Genomic DNA, 9,276 nt, shown 5'->3' on the forward strand with positions numbered 1-9,276 from the left:
TCACATCAACCCTGGGAGTGTACATGGACAACACACACTAATGAAGATAATCATATACGGCTAAAATACCCATGTTTTTTTAGCATACAATCTTCTGTTATAATATATAGAATATGGTAATTTTGTCACCTAATATTTTGCTTTGGCTTTGCTCAACACTGTTCAGCATGGGTTTGAGGCCTTCTGCATGCAGCTGTGGTTGCTAACAAAGAGTGCAGCTTGGTGCCTACTCCCCATGTTCCCATGCTGGTGACATCCCCTGCCTTAGCAGCTGTGCTTCGGAGCCTCGCAGAGGGACAGAGCGCAGCAGGAAGGTGGAGGGTGCTTGGCAGTTGTCACTGGGACACTGCTCAGTACCAAAAACTGGCTGGTCAGTGTCTCTGTTGATCACTGTCTGGTACAGGAAGAATACATCTGAAAGAATGGAAGCCTTCAATACATACATACCTGGACCACTCACGGTTTTGAATCTTGATTTGCTAATGACACTGACTGCTACTGAAATCACACTATTTCTGGCCCCTTGTGATGGCTCACCCCTGTTGACTCATGCATCCTCAGGTGTTAGTTGATTATGCAGATGTGTATTATTTTGCAGTCAGTGTGCCAGACTGTCCCAAATTGCTGTGCCTTTTAAAGGGGTGTGAACACTTAGTTCCCTTTGTTTTAATGGCTTTTAGACTTGTAAAAAATTCCCCAAATTAGACTTTTTCTTTGCCTTGTGAAACACTGTCGTAGTGTATGCTGTAGAATGGTTATGCAAATCCTTCAGCAAAAATCATATGGCCTGATGATTTATAGGTAATACAATAATTTTCATAAAAATATGTTGGTTTACATAAGAACAAATGGAAGTCTCCAAAGAATGGCAGAGAAGTCATGGTTCTCTGAACCTGAGTTTGAACGCAGGGTCAGGAGCAAGCATCTCACTGAAATGTGCTATTGAAACTTTCTAAGAAGTTGGTTGGTGTTGTTTTTTAGAGAATTATGGGTGGTGTCTAAAAAACTCTTGTTAGGGGCGTGTTTGTTTAGAGAACTCTCTTTCCTCCTGGTGGAGTGAGGCAAAACAATTAGTGAAGAATTTTTTGCTTTATTCAAGTCCACAATCTCACTTTTTAGTCAGTTTCTTGCAGCATCTCTGGAGTAGTATTTATATTATCTGATTGTGTGGCTAATGACACTCCACTATATCCACTGGGATATTGCATCCGTAATTTTTAAACCTCTTCCTGCTAAGGTAGGTGATTTTAATTTAGGGGTAAGAAAGGATCTTTGTCTTTGGTAGGAGAATGCTGTATTGAGGTATTGATACAGATGTCACCTTTTGGCATATGCTTTGCATGGATAGTAATCTTTCCCTCACTGATTTTTCAATCTTTCAGTGATTGTGACTCCCAATACGAAACTGTAAGGGACGTTGTGCTGTTAAGTGGTTCTTGACTACAGCTTCAGTCTGTCATAATTACCCAGAAATACTTTGAATTTCTCAGCTGAACTTGGCTTGACAGGCTTTCCACAGCTTGTTGCAGGTTTTCAGTCTTTTCTTTTCTTTGTAACATTTGTTTGTCTTGCAGAAAGGAACAGAAGAGGCAGCTGTTGAAGGTAACTCTGGCAAAATATGGAATGTACTAGTCAATATTTTTGGGTAAGGTTCTACTTTGGAATAGCAATGACAAGCAAGAGACCATAATGAAATGGTTTTAGTCCCTATCATTAGTGCTTTACTTCCAAATGTGGCTTCACTTTGAGCATGACATGTGGGGCAGGGTATCTAGGAACTGAGAAAGGTGGAGAAGGTGAAAGAAAACAAGTAAGAAAGAACTTGAGGGGAATGATGATATTAGGAGAGACAAAGAAGGAAGAAGACTTTGTGCAAATAATCTTTAGCAATAAAGCTTGGTTAGCAGGAGGATACACATGCTTTGTACAGAAAGGACTCATCCACAGAAACCCTCAATTTCTGTAAACCAAGCAGTATTTTAAGTCTGTGTCAAAAATAAATCAGGCCTCTGAGTGAAATCAAAGTTCTGATTGGCATGTTCTGTAATTTCAAGAGATTTACAGAAGTTTTGTACTTTGGGTGGACTAGTTGAACATCTTACCCAGAAGAATTATTAAAACAAACAAAATTTAAGGATGTTTAGGGCAAGCCTTTTGGACCTTGTTTTGACTCCAATGGCATACGGTATCTTGAGCACTTAATGTTCACCTTCAGTTGTTTATATTTGCACTGATTAGTTTGTAGAGAGAATCAGATTTTATGATTTATGAAGCTCTTCAGCTTTCTTCCCCCCCTATAGTTATGTTTTCTGTTTGCTACTTGGGTCTCAGTTTTAAAATTGTATGGAAGCTCAGGATGTATATGTGGAGCATGGTTTACTATATCCTGCTTTGCTGCCTGTGTGACATTTGCTGATTTGGTTTCCTGTGAAAACTGATGGATCAGCTCACTTCTGGTTATAGATAACAGGCAGGAAGAGCTGCTAGGGCCCCTAAGAAGAATAGTCCATTAAAATCCTGCATGCAGAACAGAGCTGAAGTGAGTATTTTTATTTTAGGAAGAAAAAGCAAATGTCATGTTTTGATACTGCAGAAGGAAGCTGTTCTCAGAAAATACAGATACTTTGAGTTGTTCATGATTTCAAACCCATTACTCTACAGAAATCTTAGATAAGGTGACAATGTCAGAATGAAACACAGAGAGGATGAAGCTGCTGTCTCGTGGCTGTCTGGGTTGCTTGGCAGGCTGCCACCGTGGGGCTGCCTGAGTGGCTACACACTGTGCTGGGGGAAACAACAAATGGCACAGTTCCTGCTGTACCTTCAGAAACAGACTGAGATTCTCTTGTACTGGACTGAATGCTGCAGATATCTAATTTCTGGTGGAGGTAACCCAGCTTGGGTTTAAATGCAGATAGCATAGCTGGCTACTAATCAGTGAAAATCTGGTTTGTTTTATTTAGGAGTAATTTGAAATATTTAAAAGTTTCTTATATGAAATAGTGGACATGGAAAATTGACAAAGCTATTGACAAAATAAATCTCAAAAAAGGCAAATACCTACCCTATCAGGAAACTATTCTTAACCTACCAGAGTAATTATTTTCATTTGATTTTTTTTTTCTTATTTAACTGCCATTTAATCAGTCTTGCAACTTCACATTCAGGATTAAACTAACATCTAGGTTTCATAATTTCAAAGTTATTATACCTAACTCCCACTGAAATGAGGCATCAAAATAAATTTGCCACAACTGTGTCTGATCTCTTGCTATTAGCCAAGGCACCCTGAAAGGCAGATGCCAAATCCAAAATTTGTCTGGTTCGGGATCCTTTCTATGGAAATACCAACAGAAATTGGAGTTTAGCCCACTGTAGACAACCTGTATCTGTATGAAAACAGGAGATGAAGCTCTCCTGGTAACAGAACTGCTGCTATTTAGTCAAGGAGGAGGTACAGGACTATTGTGTAGGAGAGATGGGGAGATTGTATGAGGCTCCTCAGCCCTGTAGTGCTGTCAATATCCCCATGTGTGAGGGCTGGTCTCCACTGCTGGTGCAGAAAAGGATATAATAATCACAGAAAATACTGTGGAAATATGGTATCCTGAATAGTTTTATTGGACAAGACATTTTTCAAGTAGGATCCAGGTGCTGCTGCCTTCTGTTTTGGTCTTTGGCTCGCTGCTCTTCTGAGGGAAGCTTTCATGATTGTACTTAATTGCTCCATCTGCAAACAAGATTTATCATGATGGAACTGTCTCACCCAGGAGTCACCATCATCCTGCAAGTATTGATAGACCTTCACAGGATACTGCATCGGCATGTCTTATACTGGAGAAACGAGGCATGTAGGCATGTGGTGACTGCCATGTACCATGAACATGCAGGGAAATGGAACCTGAGTCCCTTACTTGGGTGCTTCTGGCCTGAGTCATTTCAGTACTGGCTCACCCAGCACTTTTCAGGTGGCAAGTGTTTCAGGGTGGTGTAGTGCTTACCTGTATTTAACATACTGCTACATTTTTAACTAACTTTGGAGCAAAAAAAAAAAAAAAAAAAATTCAAGGCAAGACTGCTGAATTTCACAGAAATTATTATCGACAGACTTAGACTCACCCCTTCCATGTTACCAAAAGAGGAAGAGAGCAGCTTAACCTTCTGTTTTCTCTTTATCTTGTCCCACTAAGCCTTGTGCAGGACACACTACATCAAGAAGAAGTGCTAAACTGTCTATCTCTTGGACACACACTGCCCTGAAGTTCAGTTACAGAGGAATAGATGGAGGAAAAAGTGAAAAGGCTTATTATTGCAACTCCTGACATCCAGGGAAGGATTAAGCCCTAAAATTGCTTTATACCAGCTCCAGCTTCATGTTTCAGCACGTGCCTTCTCACAGCAGCACTCAGCAGCACCATAGCTCCTCCTCACCTCCAGCAGCTCTGCTCCCCCTACCAGAGCTTCTCCACACACCAGGTGGAACCAGCCTCCCTCCCTCCAGCCTTGTCTCACAGGTCACTCTCCTTCACACATGCCTCTTTAGGCTACAAGCTGCAGGTTTTTACATGGCCTTTATTTCACTGGAATTAGGCTGGGGGAGAACAGATTTGGGATTCTCAACTACTTTGGCTCATAAGTTTCATTATACTGAGTAGTCAATATACATTTCACCCCATATGCTTCTCTAGTAAGGGAAAGGAGGTAGTAACTGTGTCATTTGAGGGATGAGTTAAACATGGGATCACAAGGTTGGGTACCTGGACTGGGCTTTATGCTCAGCTCTGGGTGTTCTTGGGGCTGCTGATGTTCCTGGGTGATGCTGCAGTGACAGGACTCGTGCTGCAGGTCTGAAATGCTCTGTGAGAGGCACTCCTGGCTCTGCACAGTCCTGATGCAGCCTGCTGTGCTCTAAGGATCACCCCTGCTTATGAAGCCAGCACGACAATCACTCTCCAAACAGCTCTGATGAGCTGCATCTGGGGGCATAAACAATTTTGGACTAAACAAAGTGACATTATTTGGTGACTAAACAATGTCAAATAAAAACATCATTGTCAGTCTTGGCCACAGGAGAGACAAACCCAGTGCATTTATGAGTAAAGCAGAAGGTGAGCTGTAGTGGCTGGCCTAAAGGGAAGTCACTGAGGCATGGGAATTCTATTCTGTTCTGCAGGAGATATTGCCAAAATGAAAATCCTGTTGCTAAAATTAGAATGAAATATAAACATGATCTGTGAAATAAAATTTAATTTCCCCTCCTACTATGCTGAAGCTTCAATAATGTGTACTCAGTGACTGTTTAGTTCACATTATAAGTCATGATATTTCAGTCTTTGCTAACTTTCTGAGAAAAAAAATTCTGCAAAAAATTATAAAATGCAGACAGCGTAAATGTAAAGAATTCTTGAATCAGACATGCTTGAATATTAAATCATATATGAAACTGCATCTCTCAGTGCCTTTACTGAAATTAGGTAAATTTCCATTAAAAAATGTGATATACTGACTATGGGTAAATCCTATACAATGGGTAACATTTCATGAATTTGGGGCTAGCAGCAATTTGTAAAAATTATCTGACTGACATTAGGGATGGTATAATCTGTTTTAAAAATGCATGCTTTTTAAAATTCATATTATTGTTTAATTTCATAGTCCTTTGGGAAATTACACTGAAACCTGTTTCCTTGTCTTAAGTCAGGTGTGTGGTATTTTGCTACTGTGTCCATCCTGAATGAGTATTCAGGCTGGCATAGACTTACTGGCATACTGATCATGGTTGTAGACTATTATTTATAGTACAGGGTATTAAACCATTGCTCAACAACAGCTCAACAGAAGATTTGCCAAAAGAATGATTTAAAGATTTCTTGGTGTCCTCTTAATACTTACAGGGATGCCAGAGTATTACTATTCTTGTGAGACAGGATCAAATCCGTGGTTAAGAAATGTGGTCTATAATTTAATCCAAAATTTGATTATCTGAAGTTAAAAAGCCCAAGCAAACAAATGTCTAAGTAACTCTCTTCTCTGCAAAGAAAGCCCAGATGTTCTGCCTGTTGATCCCTTAACCTCCCTCTTGGATGTTTCTTCTCAAATGCTTTCTCCTACTGCTTTATTTCTCTCACAGAGGTTCTTGAAGGACCTCTGTGCTCATGTCATGGCTCCATTTTGAGTTGATAATGACAGCGGATGTGAAGACTGTTGTTTCTGAATTAAAATGGATTTTCTTTGGCATATTTTCTTTGTGATATGGCAAATAGAAAATACAAATCAGCTCTGGACCTTTTCCTCTTATCTGATACTTTTTTCTATCATGTATCATCTTTTGCCATCCATTTCTAAAATACCTATTCCTCTTCAAGCTTTAGAAAACACTGTTTCACCTAGTTACTGCAACACTTCTCCTGTATCTCCTTTTAACCATGGTAAACAACTGGAAATGAACATACAACTCAAGGCAGTAACTGTTATAAGTAGGTTATGGCATTATTTTAATTTCAAGTGTGTCCTGCTCTACTCTCACTGAGTTCCAAATTTTAGATATTAGAATTATTTTTTTCCCTGGAAGAGTGGTTAGGCGTTGGTATAATTGGCCAAGGATGTGATGGACTCTTCCACGAACTCTGGAAGAATTCAAGAGATGTCTGGATTTGGAGATTTGGTTTAGTGGAGATTGTAGTGGTGTTACTTTGATGGCTGGACTTGATGATATTTAAGGTCTCTTCCAAACTTGTTGATTCTTTGTGGTTTTTATGCTTGGAGAAATCATATAGACCACTGGTGCTCTCACAAATTTATGACCTTAGAGAAGTAGTCTGATCAGAAGGCTTATTGTACCTAGACGAAAAAGACATGGCAGTCCAGTATTTGTCTCTTGTGTAGGTAACAGAGCCATGGGTCCCATTGTTCTTGCATGTAGAACACTATAATTAAAGAAAAATTCCCACAGTGATAGTTAAGAGTGACTTATTACGACAGAATGAGAAAGGAAGTGGAATAGGCTGTGAAAATCAACAAATGCTTCTACTGTAAGAATTGCCTTTCTGCCCTCTGGCTGTAGGGAATTTGTAGTATGGATTTATAATAATTTTGAAAAGGTATTTTTAAAAAAGGAAGACATGTAGGGTTTCACAATAAAGCCTTGAGGTGTTGTCTTGAGGAAAAAAAATGAAAAGATGTTCTGATTTAATATTTATTTTTTTATACTACTTAGCACAATTATGTATATATCCTGTTCAGGAACGCAGGCTCATGCTCAAGTTAGGTAAGACCAAGCATAAGTGTGACATCTAAATTGGTTCTCTATTTATTGCTCCATCTACTGACAGCAAAGGGAGGTTAGGATGAGTGTGCTGCAGTTTTAGGACATGTAGGAGCTGAATATATTTGTGTATTTTCCTTCTCTCTTTTTTTTTTTTTAGTTTTTCTTTTGGTGGGATTTAGAGTGATTATAGATGAATTTGATTTTTTGTCAGTGTATTACTGCATTTTTTTTTTCTCACCAGTGGTCACAATTTGTTGTTAAGATAATGGTATTGTAAAACCAGTGCTGGACTGGGTCCTCCTTATGTGTTGTTTTGTTCATTGTTCCTATTAGCTGTGTTGTGTGCTTGCTGAAATCAACAAGATGAGCTTAAGCCTTGCAAAGCCAGAAATGAGATGGAAAAGTTCTCAAAGTGTTCATAGCTCTTCCTTCTACTCGCTCCTGAATGGAGGAAATGTGTCTGATTCAGCTTTAGCTGCGCTTGAACTCAACTGTGGTGGCTGTTGATCCACACCCAGCATCACAGGTTTGTGTCCTGGCTCTGTTAGCTTATACACAACGCTGTAAGAGCTAAACAATTTTACCTCAAACAATTGCTTGATAGATACATTTAGTTTGACTGTCATTGAAAATTCTTTGAGAAAATTTAAGATTTCTGTCCGTTTTCTGGCATTTTCCTCTTAGCTTTTAACTCCTTTTGATCCTGAAAGATTCTGGTTTAAATGAAAAACAAAATCACTCCTAAATACTAATGAGAATGTATAGAATTTTAAAGTTATTGAAACCATTTTAATAAGTAATGTTTTAATCTGTGTGTTGTAGTTTTACCCCAGCTGGCAGCTCAGCCCCACACAGCTGCTCACTCACTCTCCTGCAGCAGGAGAGAACAGAAGGGTGAAAGTGAGAAAACACGTAGGCTGAGATGAAGATATTTTAATAGAGAAAGCAAAAGGCTACATGAACAAAACAACAAAAAAAGGATTTTTTCCACTACATTTCGGTGGCAGGCAGGTGTCCAGCTACTTCCCAAGGAAATCAGGGCCTCGGGATGACGGGATGACAGACACCATGACTCTGAACGTCCCCCCTTGTGGCAGGTTGGGTGTTGGTTAATCACTAATACACTCCTTGTTGTGAGACAGGATTAGGAGAAAGGTAAAGTAGGCTCAAAAATTTAAAAGGGTATAAGGAAAATTTTATTAAAAGTAACTAAAAGAAAGGGAAACAATCAAAACAAACCCCTCTGAACATTTCTCCTCCCACTACAACCTTTTTATTCCTATTGACAATGTAAAGAAACTAAACCTAAAATTTCCAGTCAGTTTACTACTTTTATAATAGTCTTTTTCAGCTCACTTAGGGAGAGAAGTTCCTCTTGTTAAGGTTATGGAGACTTCTCCATAAGAGCAAAGAAAACAGTTCTCTTGTAAATCTCTATTTCATCAAGAATAACAGCCACCCAAAGAACCCTATTATCATAAAGTCCTTCCCATTTCCACAAGCCTTCCCACAACTTATCAATAAACTATGTCAACTTATAAAATGTTATTTTAAAGATAAGTTATTTTAAAGTAAAAATTTTCATTATCATATTCATCCCTAAAAACAAAAATCTTCTTCTCCTCCTAAAAACACAAAACTACTCTTCTCTCTTTCTCTATTCAAACTTCTCATAAAATCACAACTATTTCAGCATCTACTTAACATAAAAACCTTTGTTCAATATTAATTTGAACACTTTGATCTCCCCATAATATCAGTACATTTTAAGAAAAAAAGTCTTTTCTCCATAACTTACAAAAAAATTTCAACCCCAAAATCCAAATATCTCCTCACTCCCTCCCATCCAAGACAGCTTCTTCCTCACTAACCTCAATATCTTCATATTATTGCTTTACATACTTACATCTTATTCCTTTCTCTCACTCAAAAAAATTACAACACAAAAAACGATTAACATCACACCTAAAGCCTACCTAACCCACCAATAATTTATAACAAAAAGCTAC

This window comes from Fringilla coelebs (genome assembly GCF_963513975.1).
Source record: "Fringilla coelebs genome assembly, chromosome: 1".
NCBI classification, from domain to species: Eukaryota; Metazoa; Chordata; class Aves; order Passeriformes; family Fringillidae; genus Fringilla; species Fringilla coelebs.